General features: G+C 41.6%; 1 protein-coding gene and 1 long non-coding RNA gene across 2 annotated transcripts in view; one reads left to right on the forward strand and one right to left on the reverse strand.

Moving 5' to 3' along the window:
- SORCS3 (sortilin related VPS10 domain containing receptor 3) overlaps positions 1-16,513 on the reverse strand; it is a 639,289-nt gene that overhangs the window by 607,883 nt on the left and 14,893 nt on the right. The window lies entirely within an intron of this gene.
- LOC129466411 (uncharacterized) lies at positions 5,780-7,547 on the forward strand. Its single transcript, XR_008652145.2, has 2 exons — positions 5,780-6,709; positions 7,023-7,547. It is a non-coding gene; the product is annotated as an uncharacterized lncRNA (long non-coding RNA).

The following is a 16,513-nucleotide window of genomic DNA, read 5'->3' on the forward strand; positions in this document are numbered from 1 at the left end:
AGCCGAAAATCTTCCAAAAAATAAAAACTCTGGACCTCATGGTTTCACCAGTGAATTCTACCAAATATTTAAAGAACTATCACCAATCCTTCTTAAACTTTTCCAAAAAAACTGAAGAGGAGGGGAAGCTCTTTAACTCATTTTATGAAGCCAGCATTAATTTCCCTGATACCAAAGCCAGTCAAAGACACTATAAGAAAAGAAAACTATAGACCAGTATCCCTTATTGACACAGCTGGAAAAATCCTCAACAAAATACTAGTAAACCAAATTTGGCAGCATCTTAGCAGGATTATATGCCATGACAAGTGGTATTTATTCCTGGATTACAAGGATGGTTCAACATATGAAAATTGACCAGTATACCACATTAACAGAATGAAATGCAAAAAAACACATGATCACCTTAGTTGATGCAGAAAAAGGATTTGACAAAATCCACCACCCCTTTCATGATAAAAACACTCAACAAACTAGGAATAGAAGGAAACTACCTTAGCCAGGCATGGTGGCTCACACCTGTGATCCCAGCACTTTGAGAGCCTGAGGCAGAAAAAATGAGCCCAGGAGTTCAAGATCCTGGGCAATATAGTAAGACCTCATCTCTACACATGCACACACACAAAATATTTAAGTTAGCCAAGCATGGTGGCACACACCTGTAGTCCCTGATACTTGGGAGGCTGAGGTAGGAGGATTGCTTGAACCTGGAAGGCGGAGGTTGCAATGAGCTGAGATTGTGCCACTGTACTCCAGCCTGGGCAACACAACGAGACTGTGTCGCAAAAAAAAAATAAAATAAAATAAAGTAAAAGTAAAAGAATGAAACTACCTTAACATAATAGGAACCATATTTAAAAAAAACCCACAGTTAACATCATACTCAATCATAAAAGACTGAAAACTTTTCCTCTAGGATCAGGAACAAGTCAAGGAAGCTGGCCTTTACCAATACTGTTCAACACAGTACTGAAAGTTCTAACCAGAGCAATTAGGCAAGAATAAAAAAAAGCATACAAATTGGAAAGAAAGAAGTAAAATTATCTCTGTTTACAGATGATATGATGTAGTATGTAGAACACTCTAAAGTTTAAAAAAAGATTGGAACTAATAAATTCAGCAAAGTAGCAGGATACAGACAATAATCAGTTGCATATCGTTACATTAACAAAAAACAATCAGAAAAGAAAATTATGAAAACAATTTCATTTATAATAGCAGTAAAAATAATAAAATACTTAGGAGTTATCAAAGGACAGAAAAGAGTCATCAATGAAAATTATAAAATACTGCTGAAAGAAATTAAAGACATAAATAAATGGAAACACCCTACGTTCATGAACGAGAGACTTAATATTGTCAAAATGTTAATACTATCCAAAGCAATCTACAGATTCAATGCGATCTCTATCAAAATCCCAACGATGTTTTTTGCAGAAATAGAAAGGCCCATCCTAAAATTCATATGGAATCTCAAGGGAGCCTGAATAGCTAAAATGGTCCTGAAAAAGCAAAACAAATCTAGAAGACTTTATACTTTCTGAATAAAATCTTACTACAAAGCTACAGTAATCAAAACAGTGTGGCACTAGCATAAAGACAGACACATAAACCAATAGAATACAGCCCAGAAATAAACCTTCATATAAATGGTCAAATGATTTTTGACAAAGGTGCCAAGACCATTCAATGAGGAAAGGACAGTCTTTTCAATAAATGGTGCTGAGGAAACTTGATAGAAAACAATTAAATACCTAACACCATATATAAAAATTAACTCAAAACGAATAAAAGACCTAAATGTAAGACCTAAAACCATAATGCTCTTAGAAGAAAATTTATGGGAAAAGTTTCACTACATTGGATTTCTTAGATGCAACACCAAAGGCATAGCCAATAAAAGAGAAAAATTGGAGTTCATTAAAATTAAAAAATTTTATATATCAAAAGATGCCATCAGCAGAGTAAAAAGGCAACCTGCAGAATGGAAGAAAATATTTGCAAATCATACATCTGATAAGGGGTTGGCACGCAGAATATATAGAGAACTCCAAAAACTCAACAACAAAACAAGCAACTCAATTTCAAAAATGGGCAAAGGACTTGAATAGACATTTCTCCAAAGGAGATATACAAATGACTAATAAGCACATGAAAATATGTTCAATATCACTAATCATTAGAGAAATAAAAACTACAATGAGCTACTACTTCTTCCATTCAGATGACTACTATAAAAAAAAACAGAAAGTGTTGGTGAGGACGTGGAGAAATTGGAAGACTTGTGTTCTATTGGTACAGCTACTATTGAAAACAGTGTGATGGTTCCTGGAAAAACTAAACGTAGAATTACAACATAATATAGCAATTCCACTTATGGGCATTTCCCCAAAAGAAGTGAAAGCAGGATCTCAAAGAGATACAGGTATACCGTATACCCATGTTCATAGCAACATTATTCCCAATAGCTGAAATATGAAAGCAACCCAAGTGTTCATCAACAGACAAATGGACAAACAAAACGTGGTAAATACATACAATGGAATATTATTCAGCTTTAAAAAGGGAGGACATTCTTACGCATATTACAACATGGATGAACCTTGAGGACATCATGCTAAGTGAAATATTCCAAAGGCAAATGCTATATGATTCCACTTATTAAGGTAGCTAGAGTAGGCAGCTTCATAGAGACACAAAGTAGAATGATGGTTATCAGAGCTGGAAGTAGGGTAGAATGGGGAGTAATTATTTAATGGGTATAGAGTTTGTTTTGCAAGATGAAAAGTGTTCTGGAGATGAATGGCAGTGACGCTGGTACAACATTCACTTAATGCTACTGAATTATACACTTTAAAATGGTTAAGATGGTAAACTTTTATGTTATGTGTATTTTGCCACAGTAAAAATAATAAATGTTTTAAACCTGTGCACTCTAGTACATGTATATTATACATCAATAAACATGCTGGAGGGAAAAAGCATATAGTAGCTACTACCCTTTCCCCTTCTATACCGAAGATTTGGAGGCCCAGAAACATGAACTGACTTCCTAAAGTCACAGAGCCACTTTTGAGTGGCAGTGCTCGTTCTTAACACCTCTCTCTGCTGAAGTGTATGTGCACATCAACACAGACACATGTCCAACTGAACTTCCCCGCTGGAAGATAACTCTTTGCTCTCAGAGGGAGGGGACTGCACCTGTTTAATTTGCTTTAACCGTCCTAATGTCAGAATCACACTTGGGGAAAATATCTCTAATATCTGATAAAGCTCTCAGGAATTAGTTCCAACTAAGAGTTGTTCTTCCTAGACTCCCTTCACCTATGGTGCCTGTAAATGGTGAACAATTAAAATGCCAATTATTCTGACCCTTCTAATTCAAACTTGAGAAAGTCTAGGTATGATCTGTACTATAGTTCAAGTTTTATGCTGAGTTCAAAAAGTGTTTGCATAATTTTGGGGGAAAATATGCAAATGGTACATTTGGCCCACTTAATCATAGTTAACTTTGATGAGACAGACATCATGGTAAGACAATACAAGTGTATCTCACTGAATCTGAATATCAACATTATGAAGTAGGTACTAATATATATTCATGCCTATTTTGTAAATGAAGACATTTAAATGTAGGGAATATAAGTAACTTGCTCAAGACCATATAGCTAGTAAGAGGCTAAACCAGGATCAAACTCTTGTCTCCCTCACTCCAAACCCTGTGATCTTAATTAATTCACTATTCACCTCCCATGTAACACTTAACAAAGAAAAAGAGGAAAAAAAGGCACTTAGTAGTTCTAGATGTGCCCGTCATAAATGGTTCTGATAGAATCAATAAAGCAGGTCCAGAAGGGCCCCCTTAGAAGTCAGATCAAGTTACTGTAGGCCCTGGAAAGAACAAGGTTGGATAGTAAAGGCACTTAATATGGTTTACTAATGTGCGTACACGCACACACGTGCACGCACGCACACACATACACACACACACACGCGCGCGCGCGTGGCTGTTGCAATAAAGTCTAATTGCAGACCTCCAACCAGTAAGGTGCTCATCTGAGTCGGGCAGCCCAGACACTGGAGACCAAATTGAGACCAACCTGCCCACTTTAAATCCTAGGAGTGCCATGAAGGCGCCTTGAACTCAAGTGACAAACACTCCTGAAACTCAGATGAATCAAGGAAAGCTCAGCAAGGTGACACAAATGGAAAGTATGAGGCTTCCTTTTGTCCATCTATTGCCAGATGGGGCACCAGGACAGCAGCTCCCAGAGGAGGTCCACGGCAAAGTGCCCCCAGCTCTTAGAACCCTGTGAAGCACTAAGCTGACACCATCCTACAGACTCGGACCAGTTGTATTAAGAGAAAAGGTGGCTAAATCACATGAATACAACTTGAAATCACAATCAGAATGAACCTATGCAAACAACAATGGCAAACAAGCCGTAGAACAACACAGGATTGGCCATTTACTCTGAGGTTTTGTTCCCTTTTAATGCTCACTTGTTACTTGTCCATTCATTTATCAGCCAGCGTTTGTTAAGAAAAGTCTACTAGACAATATTTGTTAACTGTGAAAAATGTAGCCATTTTTTTTTCTTTAAAAAGGGACATTGCTCATTTATTTCTTGCAGACCATAGAAGCAGACCTAGATCAGGCTGGAGCCTGATCCTTGGGTAAACCAAGATATAAAACAGGGGAACAATTTTCTCTCTCTTGAGGAGTTTATAGTCTAGAGAAAGAGAAGATCAGAGATCAGTAGGAAGAAATAGGATCAACAGAGGAGAGCAGGCAGGATGATCTCAGGAGAAGGGAGAAGACAAATGGAGAAGGAGGAAGATGGGGCATAGGCAGAGAAAAGCAGCTGAGGAGAAGGGTATTGGTTGTGGGGCCCAGCAGGTGAGCTCAGGAAAGTCAGTACATATGTGAGCACAGTGCCTTGCATGTCTAAGTCCATATAAACTAGGTTCAGAGCCTTGTCCCAAATTTAATAACATACAAACATAAGTAGCTCCTATGCACACTCCAGTATCTCCTCACTGAAAGCATCGTCTGTTCTCTTCATGACACCTACCACAATTTTAACTATGTATATGTTATTAACTTGATAATTGTCTCCAACATACTGTCTCTCTCTTCTCTCTTCTCTCTCTCTCTCTCTCTCTCTCCCAATGCTAAGCTGCATGAGAACACAGTTTATATCTTATGCCCCTAATAATTTTCAGCTCTGCCATTTTCTAGCCATGTTACCTTAGGCAGGTTATTTAACCTCTCTGATCCAATAGTCCAAAGAGACTTTGTGAGGATCAAATAAGAAATGCATATAAAATACAGGATAGACCAGCCTGAGAAACACAGTGAGACCCCATCTCTATAAAAAATAAAAAAAATAGTTGGGTATGGAGGCATGCACCTATACTCCCAGCTACTTGGGAAACTGAGGCAGGAGGATCACTTGAGCCCAGGAGTTTGAGGTTACAGTGAGCTATGATCACATCACTGAACTCCAGTCTGGGCAACAGAGCAAGACCCTTTCTCTAAAATAAAACAAAATACAGGATAGCTCTCATTAAAATTATTCCATTTCCCTAAAGAAATACTGCACAGGAAAAAAGGTCCCAGGTCTACATTCCACAAAAGCTCTTCCTCCTTATGCTAGATGAGTTTTATTCCTGCGGCCCATGGTTAGATTCTCCATTCAAGGATCCAGACAGAAAAATCCTATTTCTGTGACTGCATCCTATTTTATTGGCATTTCATCCCTCCAGGCAGTTTCAATCCTCTCCCCTTTCCTCTTCTCCTCCTCCTGCCTGATGCTATGATGCCACAATCCAGTCTCTGTGACTCGGAGGAAACGTTTCCATGGTGATGGGCAGTGATGTCATAAAGGGGGGATTGTTACAGGGCTGAATAAAATCTGGCACTAGATGCACCCAGCCTCCTTATATAAGAGGGGGCGGGAGACAAGCCCTATCAGCACATCCCAGAAAATGGGAAACCAAATCACCCAGGGGATGGCAAGGAATGACCAGAGGGAAAGTTCCAGTTCTGTCCACCATGCACTACCAGCCCCATTTTGGAAAAGAACAGATTTAATAGATCTCACCAAGACAAGAATTGTTTTTGGTCAAAGGAATTCAAAGTAACAAACAAGAGGCAGTGACCACCGGAGACTTCACCTTTTGGTCTAGGAAAACCCAAGCAGACAGTGTCTACATCCATCAAACCCCAATGTATCAAATATTTATTGAATAAGAACCCATGGACTCTTCCTTACCAGAGCCTTAGATTGCCATGTGCGTCTGATTGCTCCAAAGACAGGCTATTGTGATTTCGGCCCTGTATGCATTTTAGAGTAACAGGTCTTACCAGAAAAATAACAGCCAGCCCCAGCTTAAGTCCTAGAGAAACTAAAACCACCTTGTTAAGAACATTCCTGGAGGAGAGTTTATACTAAGGAGCACTGCACAATGCTGTTTGCCATCTCTGGGCCCTCTAAAAGCAAGCCCAACCTTGGAAAAGGAATGTCTACCACCAGGGAAATGTGGCTGCACTGCTGGAGGAAGAACTTGATCATGATGGGCAATGCTTGGAAGTAAAGCATCTGCTGCCTTGGAAAGGCTTGGTCAGGGCAATCATTGTCACAGGCCACTTTTTTTCTCTGACTATCTCTTGGAATTTCAGAGTGACTAAGTGATTGCTACCATTGTGAGTGCCATGGAATAGACCCTGTTCCATAAAAGGTCTCCCTTGGTCCTACAGGAGGCTCTGGGAGCCCGTGCTTTAGCGACTGTATAGTCCCTCATTTTTTCTCTGGGCAGCTGGTTTTCCTGAAGGTTCTGCTCCCAGTGAGCACAGTCCACAGCAGTAGCTAAATGTGTGCAGTGCATGTGTACTTTAATGGCCTTCATCATTATTTATGAACTAACTTCAAAGGGAAGTCATTTCCATCCAGGAAACCTGACATGCTTTTTCATACTGACACATGCATAGAGATAACTGTGCTTTCTTATTATTCCAGAGAGCAAGAGGCAGTGTCTTCCAGAAGTCGGTGTGGGTAGCACCAAACCATCCACCATGTATGAGAGAAAAGCCAGACAGCTGGAAGCCTCTATTCCCAGGCCACTCTCCAGTCCCCAAATATGTCACCATCTCCCATGCCTCCTTACCGGGCCCATGCTCTCCCCTTAACCAGGAATGTCCTCCACCCCCATCCCATCCCCATAGCCCCCTTCATTGTAAGATCTGGGCCCAGCAAATTGCCCAGCTCCTCTTCTCTGAATGCTTCTTTAATGTCTCTAAGAAGGAGTTCCTTCCTCCTTTACTGTCCATCTCTTCCACCACATGAGGGGTTTGGGGAGCTCTTTGAAGACAAGGAACCCTTCCTCATTCATATTTGAATACTAGACCCAAGCACGTGCCCCTAGCATCTGCAATATGCAGATGTCAAGGTGAATGGGGAGATAGATGCCAAGATCCTTGAGCGCTGCAAATCTTCACTGCCAACTTCAACTACTCCAAAATAAAGTCAAAATTTTAAAAGTAAGCTTTGATGACTCAAGTGACTAATTTTATGGACAAGGACCCCTTAATGAAATCTAAGAGGAGGAATGTGGTGACATAAGCAGGACAGGGCTGTGAGACACTGAGCAAACAGTTTATCCTCCCTGAGCTTCAATTTTCTCATCTGTAAAAACGAAGAATGGTGGAAGTTTGAGCTCAAAGTCCATCTCTAACATTCTAACTCAGTGAAGCAGCCTGTGGCATTTTCACATCCTTAAAGGGAAATGTGTTACACTTCAAGGATAATTCCTCAAGGCACTTTGCTGCCCTCCTGGGTTGATATTTTTCCTTTCATTTTCACCTTAAGCCCTGCTCCTGTTTATTGCTCACAATGCACTCCAGACTGGGGAGGGCTGACAATTCCCCCATGAAGGACACACTGTAAAGACAGATGGAACTGCTGCCTAGTCAAGCTGCACTTAATGCAACGTCACCCCAAGACAGACTGCACCCTCTTCCCCAATGCATCTGAGCCTACCCTTAGCCAGCCCTCACCCCGCCTCCCCCAACAACCAGCAAAGCTCTTCCCAAGTCATGCCTGAGCCCAGATAATTTCATTATTTTACAAAGGCATCTCTGTGTGCCCATATATCCTGTCATTCTCCTTGTCCATGACAAATGGTCGGCATAAAAGTTACCTTTGGAAATGTGTTAAGGCAGGCAGCATGCACATTCAGAGAGGCCGGGGGTAGGGGGGAAGGCGAGAAGGATGGGGGTTGATGGAGATGTTCTTCTTTACTGTGCATCAGAAAAATAAAAGAAGAAAGAGTGGGGGGCTGCCAGGGTGAAGGAAAAAGCTCCTGGTTCATTCAGCAGCAGCATGCATGTGTTCAAAGTCTGTCCTAGTTGCTCAGCAACCCAGAAAAAGCATTTCAGAGAGCAAGAGGCTAATTGGATAAATGAATTAATTAGACATTTCTGAAGTCATTGCCGTAAATACAACAGGCTTGTGTGGCCACTATTTTGCTAGTGAAAATGTCTTCCCATCCCTACCTGAGCTTTGATCCAGAAAATGTGGGGAGCTGGGAAGCGAGGGAGCCACCACGTAACAACATATCAGAGATGCTATGCGGAGAGAGGAAAGCAATGGAGGAAGCCCTGCCTTGGAGGAGAAGTTGAACTAAATGGCCTTCGAAGTGTCTTTCAACTTTTAATATTTGATCAGTTTTGCACTGCAGGATAGGGAGGACAAGAAAAGGAGTAAATCCCCATTCTGCCAGCTTGAAGGCAACTTAATAACCTGCTTTCCCACACCATCCTATGGGGTTTCCCTCTGCTGTATTTAAAGCAAGCAAGTGCCCATGAAAGGCGATAGACAGCAGTTGTTAGGGAGTTTGTGTGGTGTTGGTGGCTGCTTTTTTCCCTTGCTCTGCTTTGCTTCTCCCTGTTGGCTTCCTTTAATTACAGCAGAACCCCACTGGCTGCTCTAATGATGGAGAGGACTCCACTGTGCCAGGAGGGAGCGGGCAAGAGGTGGGAAGGGAACAGGCAGAGTGAAAGGAAGGCAGCCGGCAGCTCCCAGAGCTGGAAGGAGAGACAGTGTGGGCTTCTGCTGCTCCTTCCACTAACAAGTTGCTGAGTGACTCCAGGCAAAAACTCAGCCTCTCTGAGCCTTTCTTTTTCCTCCCGTGAAGTAGGGAGAATGGATTTTGTGGTGTTTTGAGGACAATTGATGCCATTGCTAATTACATGTTTCCCTTGCTCAAAATTACTAAGGGTTCCCAGTGCCTATAAAAATAACATGCAAGTTTGCCAGTGGGCTATGCAATGCCTTTGTGATCTGGACCCATCTCTTCCTGCCTCTCCTAGTTCCCAAAAACACCCTATTACTTCTCAGCTCCAAGCCTTTACTCATCTTGCTCTTTGCCTGGAAACACCAGAGCTTAAGTAGAAATATTCAATGAAGGGTTCTAGAAAAGAATGTGCCAGCCTAATTGAAAAAGGCCCAGGAGTTGAAAACCCATCTTAGCCCTCATGGGGTCAGCAGTTCAACCTTGTATTGCTGAGGTCTTGCTTCCCTTGCTGGTATGAATTGGAGAAGTGGGCTCTGTAACTCATCAAGTGAGGAGCTCTCAAGTCAGATGGTCCACGTGGGACTTGCAGCTCTGTCACTCACCAGCTTTGTGACCTGGGTCAGGTATTGAGCCCCACCATGCTTTTATTTACTCATCTTTACAATGTGGCTCATAATAGTAGAAACTTCATCGAGTCACCATGAAGATTAAATGAGATGCTCAATGCAAAGGTTACAGCTCAGTGTTTGGCACACAGTAAGAGTATCCTAATTGTTGTCTATTATTTTTGCAAAATTACGTCATTTTAAAATGAAATAAAAACTGATGTCTTCACCTTCTCTCACCCTTTTGCTCTGATTCTCTCAGCCTATCTGCACTCACAAACTCTGTAATATCTTGATTTCAACATCAATAATACAGCAGACTCAACTACCTTACATCTGTATTTTCCTCTATTTCATTACCCACTCTGAAGCTTATTAGCCATGTGAGCTTGATAATCCAACCTCTTCATCACAGTTTTCTGTTAAAGAGAGATAATAATAACCTCCAACTCATAAAGTTATGAGGGGAAAATGAAATGACACAAATAAACCACCCAAGACTGGCACCCGGCACACAGCAGACCTTCAGTAAATGCTGGATCCCACCCCCAGAGGCTTCACTTTTGATTCCAATATTGATTTGGATTTCCATCTTTCCACCTACACATACTTCTCTTAGATTTTAAGTTCCCAGAAGGCTGAGATCAAATCTGAACTGTTTCTTGTTCATCATCAATCACAGTACTTAAGTGCAATTAGGAATTTGTTCAAGATATTTTAAAAACTATTTATTGCAGGACGATATGTATCTATCTATCTATCCATCTAACTATCTATATTCCCAAATCATACTACCTTAAATAACAATGATATTAATAAATATATAGGCAATAACAACTCAACCATGAAGTGTGTTTGATCTCAGCTATGAACAAGCAAGTCTCCTCTTAAAAAGGCTTAGCCAAGACTAAGTCACAATGTCAAGACTGCACTGGACAAGGGCAGCTTGCCTGTTGAGGTATGTCACTGATTGCTAGGATGCCCATGATGGTCAAAGAGCAGATAATTTGGCATTACCCATCCCTGCTTCAGGAGAACAAGTTAGGGTGGTGGAGCAAGACACATATCTTTCTCTGGGTGAGAGCAGGTACGATTATCTTTATAAATAAATAACATAGCTGTCAAGGGGGAGATGAAAAATACTCCCCTATTTCTTATCCCTGAATATTACAAGACTCGTCCTCATTCCCAACTCCAGGGACCCCTGTTCTGGGAAGAAAGAAAAGAAAATGGTTAGAGACGGGACAGGAGAAGGCAGAAGAGAGGAATAAACTAGAAATCCCCAGATTTGCTCAGATGCTGAAGAAGAGAATTTAATTGTGTGAAGAACAGAGCAAGAGGAAGTTGTTGTTTAAGTGGTTCCAGAGTTTCTGTTTGGACAATGAAAAGGTTTTAGAACTATAGTGGTGATAGTTGCATAACAATGTGAATGTAATTAATGCACTGAGTTGTAGCAGTAATGATTCAAATGGCAAATTTTATGTCATATGTATTTTAAATAAATAAATAAAATTTAAAGAGGAGAAAAAGGTACAGAGCAAAGCTCTCCCCAATTGCCCCTCTGCTTAAACCAAGAAAAATCCATCATTGTAAGTACTTGACCAACACAGAGAGAAGAGCCAGTCTTTGGCCAGAGCCCATGGCTCTCCTCTCATGGGAGCTTTTTGAGGCTCAGGCATGAGTCAGACAGGAAATAGGCGTCTCTGGACCAGAAAGATGTCTGGAGTGGCCTACCTCTCCCTGATGCCAGCCCTAAAAATTGGAAAAATTAGGCAAATAGCACAGGCTCTGATTTCAAGAGTCATCATACCTAAAACACCTTCCCATACCATCCCCAACTCATTCACCATTAGGATATCAGATTTAAAATGTGAAGGGCTCAGAAAAACAAAGCGAAGACATAAAGGACCAGTATTAGACCATTTTCCCTAGGTCAGAAAGACCTAGGAAAGTGGAGGGTGCTGGGTAGAAGGGAGGGTGAGGGCCACAGGAGCTCACTTCCCTGCATCCCTTGCTCTTGTTTTATTTCAGGTAAAGGCTGACCCAGCCCCCATACCTGAGAAGGGACTCAGACTCTGGGGTGTTTCCTATTTTCTTCTGTCCCTGGAAGTTCCTCCTCTGTCTAAATGTTAACCCATAGGTGGCCATGCTTTACTTGCTGTAAGTTCACTAGAAACAATAGGTCCTACCCAGCTCACAGATAGGCAGGATGGACAGTTAGAAGCAGAATAATAAACTCTCAGTTAAAAAACTGAAACCCACTTTTCAGGAAGCCACCTTAGTAACTTAAAATAAGAAGCAGAGCCACCTAAGACACAGCAATGTGCAGCTATAGATGCAGGTGCTTTGATTTGTCTCATTTTTAGAGTCACCTGCCATTCTTTGAAGATGCACATCTCCACCCTCCTATCATCCTCAGCTCCTTTAAAGGAAATTTAAATCGGGCTGGAGCTGCTGCTGTCTGAGAAAAAAGATATAGGAAGGGCTATTGCTAAGTCCCAGCTCATCCTCTGGCCAGTGCAGGAGTGTCCCCCACTGTGCAGGCATCTCTGCAGGGGCCTTTCACAAAGTCCTCCCTCCCCCATCCTGGGGAAGGGAACCAGCAATGTTGGAGGGTGCAGCTTCCTCTCCTCTTAAAAAGCACACACCCTCGCAGGGGGGTGAAAGAATGGCTGGCAGAAGGCAGACCAACTGTGAGGGAGATCAAGCTAATCTCCAGGACCTCTTATCTAACAATAACCATTTCCTGCTCATTTTAGAGTATCTTCTACCACAGGGCAGGCACCTTGGCAAGCACTTTAAACTCACTAAATCCTCACAAAGACCAGGCAAAATGGGATTCTATTCTGATTTTATAAAGGAGAGAAGTAGGTCTCACAAAAGTAATTTGCCCAGGTCACAGCTACCTAGTCAGGGGTGGAGCTAAGATTCAAGATCAGGTCCTTCCGACCCAAGCACTACTCTTCTACCTAAAGGGATCCCAAACCTGATGTCTTCCCACTAGTCATCTATTTATTTATTCTTCCCAAGGCTACATTCTGGGGGGAAATTCTCTGGACTAAAAACTTAATGGAATACTAATGGGCATCAGAGTGTTACAGAAAGAGCACTGGACTAAAAGTCAGAGAACTGGACATTAATGCAGGCGTTTCTACTATCTGGATGAATTTGGACACTATACAATCTCTCTTGCCCACATTTTCTATGTCAGAAAAAAGATGTAGTTAGGTCATTATGTGTTCTCTCCAGCTCTAAATATTGTCTCTGAATTATTTATATTTTAAGAGGACCTTAGAGGGAACAATGTTCAACATGAAGAATGGTCCTCTAATTGTGAAGATTCTGGAAAGGAAAAAATAAAATCAAGCAAAAAAGTCCTCCTTGCTCCCCTTCAAAATCACAACATGAGTATGAGCAACTCCTTCTACAATTTAATTACAATATTTCCTTAAAAATATCTGTACATTTATAGTTTATAATGCCCTTTCAAATACATGATTTCATTTTGATCCTTGCAACTATTAAACAGATGAGGAAACTTGAGTCTCAGATGTTGATTGACTTACACCATTTCATAAAGCTGGCAGATATTCATGTGAAGGCTAGTCCTCTAATTTCGGTTTAGCCACAACCAAACAAACAAACAAACAAAAAAAAAAACATATGTATAACCCTGCACTCCATCCAGAGTCCTATTGCAGCATGAGCCCACTCAGGTAACAACTGTAAGCTATCATCATCATCATCATCATCCACAATAATCTCATTTGAGCACATAATAGACACTAAGTAATCACTGTCAAGACAATTAAGAAAGGGGACTTGAGGTCAGGCGCTGTGGCTCACACCTGTAATCCCATCACTTTGGGAGGCCAAGGTGGGTGGATCACCTGAAGTCAGGAGTTCGAGACCACCACGGCCAACATGATGAAATGTTGTCTATACTAAAAATACAAATACAAACAGAGCCAAGTCAGCCAAGATCATGCCATTGCATACTCCAGCCTGAGCAACAAGAGCAAACTCCATCTCAAAATAAAAAAGGAGACTTGTGCTGTTTCATCACATATGCCTAAACGCCTACCAATTTCATCTACAGGTTGGACCAGCTCTGCTTAGAAGCATGCAGACATAATACTCATCTGCATACATGTGACCTCTCTGCTATTTTTCTCTCCTCATCTCAGCTCCTGAAAAAAACACACGGATCAGCCTTTTCTCCCCAGACATGATTCTTTCAGCATCCCTCAATCTGCCACTGCAAACAGGTTTGGAAGAAGCATATATTCAGTTAGCATGTGACAACAGTGTTTCATACAATATAATTAACACTGCCCTACCCCATTTCTTTAAAAATTAGTAAGTGCACAAGAAAGAAAACACAAAACAAAACCAGAAGGGAGAAAGGCAATTTTAAAATGAATTTGACTGCAGAAGCTTATGTTCCTGTAGGCATAGTAGATATTAATAATTCAACAAAATATTACAGTAATTACTATACTTTGCAAAATCACAACAGTGCACTTTAGCACAACTCCTACCAATCTCCCTGCAACTTCCATTAACAAATAAAATACAATTCCCTATATTAAATTTGTTGTTTAAAAGCTAAATATTTTATTAGAACTAATATATTTTAAGTAATCAGTCAAAACCAAGAAAATCCCTGGCCCTGTATTTCTCACCCCTTCAAGTGAAATTCCATCTTCACAGTTAGAGCTAAAACTGATTTCAACTCCAACAAGAATACACTAAATGTTAGGGTCTGAAGGCCCCTATTGAGGGAACTGAGGATTACTCAGCTCTCAGGCTCTGCTGGAATCTGATTAGCCTGCCAGAAGGAGAGTGAGAAGGAAAAAGAGTAGACAATTAGTTCTTTTGGACTATAAATCTGGCCTACCACATTCAGCTCCAGAAAAAGAAACCATGAATTGTAAAGAGAGGCAAGGGGCAGGTAACCACCAAAAAAAACACTCGTAAGTCCATCCCTGAGCATGTATGTAGCAGGTTAATGATCTCGAAATACAGGTGAACCTCACTTTATACTGTAATTATGTTCCCACAAATTTGCTACATCCAATCTCTCAAGTTCTATTGATTTTGCCTGCTGCAAAAATGCTGCAAAATAAACCACCTAAATCTCAATCACTTATTCTCACAACAATCAATCACTTTATTCTCAGAAATATTCAGAGGAGCTCGGGGTTGGCTGATCATAACTGGGCTCAGCTAGGTGGTTCTAGCTGGGCTGGGCTGATCTAGCATGGGCTTGGCTGGAAATGGCTATGTACTAGTTGTCTCTCATCCTCCTCCTGAGACCAATAGGTCATGTTTTCCTCATGGCCACCCCAAAGGCACAAGAAAACAGGTAGAAACACACATTCTTCTTGATAACTAAGCTTAGAACTGGCACACTATCACTTTGAACTCTCTATTGGCCAAAGCAAGTCACAAGGCCAAACAAAAAGTTAGAAGATGGGGAAGAAGGTCCCACTCAGAGAGAGGGCACTGCAAAGGTCCCACACAAAGGGAGTTATAAAGAGAAGCAAAGAATTGGAGCTAACGACACAATCAACTACATCTGCCAAATATTTCTTCAGTGGACTCCTTCTTATCTACCCCTACTGCCACCATCCAAGCCGTCATCCTCTTCAGCTACATCCTCTTAGCATTCATCCTTTTTTCCCTCTAACCCACAGGGTGATCAGAGTGATTTTTTAATGTATGTTTAATTTTATCATTCTATCACTCTCCTACTATAAACCTTTTCATGGCTCACCTCTTTACTTTTTTCTTTTTCTTTTTTTTTTTTTTTTTTTTTTGACAAGGTCTCACTCTGTCATCCAGGTTAGAGTGCAGTGGCATGATCGCAGCTCACTGCAGCCTCAACCTCCTGGGCTCAAGTGATCCTCCCACCTCAGCCTCAGCCACCTGAGTAGCTGGGACCACAGGTGCATGCCACCATGCCCAGCTAATTTTGTTTGTGTGTGTATTTTTTGTAGAGACAGAGTTTCTCCATGTTGCCTCTCAAACTCCTGAGCTCAGGGGATCTGCCTTCCTCAGCCTCCCAAAGTGCTAGAATTGCACGCATAAGCCACCATGCCAGGCCATCCCTTTGCTGTTGGGATAAAGAACTAAACCCTTGCTTAGTCCTGCCCATGCCTGCCTGTCTAGCTTCATCTCATCTCTCACCATCCCCCAGCCCCTCTGCTCCAGCCACAATGTCCTTCCTTTCCCCTTCCAATACCTTGCTCCTCCCTGCCACAGAAGCCATATGCCCAGAACACTATGCCCTCTCCTCTGAACCTAATCTACCCCGCACATCTTTGCAATCTCCACTCATCTGCATCTCCCTCTCTGCCCTTCCTAAGTTAAATGTCCCTAGTACTGTCATGTACCTCTCAATCAGAGCGCTGCTCACCATTACAGACTCAGAATTCAGCAGCACCTGGCACACAGAGGGGACTCCACAAATATGTATTGAATATTGATGTGTTAGTCCATTCTCACATTGCTATAAAGAAATATCTAGGACTGTGTATTTTATATTTAATAAAAGAAGTTTAATTGGCTCATGGTTCTGCAGGCTGTACAGGAAACACATTGGCTTCTGCTTCTGGGGAGACCTCAAGAAACTTCCAATCATGGCAGAAGGCAAAGGGGGGGCAGATGTCTTACACGGCAGGAGCAGGAGCAAGGCGGGAGGCACTGCACACTTTTAACCAACCAGATCTTATGAGAACTCAGTCACTGTCACAAGGACAGTACCAAGAGGATGGTGCTAAACCATTCATGAGAAATTTGTCTCCATGATCCAATCACCTCCCACC

This window comes from Symphalangus syndactylus, chromosome 2 (genome assembly GCF_028878055.3).
Source record: "Symphalangus syndactylus isolate Jambi chromosome 2, NHGRI_mSymSyn1-v2.1_pri, whole genome shotgun sequence".
Lineage (NCBI taxonomy): Eukaryota > Metazoa > Chordata > Mammalia > Primates > Hylobatidae > Symphalangus > Symphalangus syndactylus.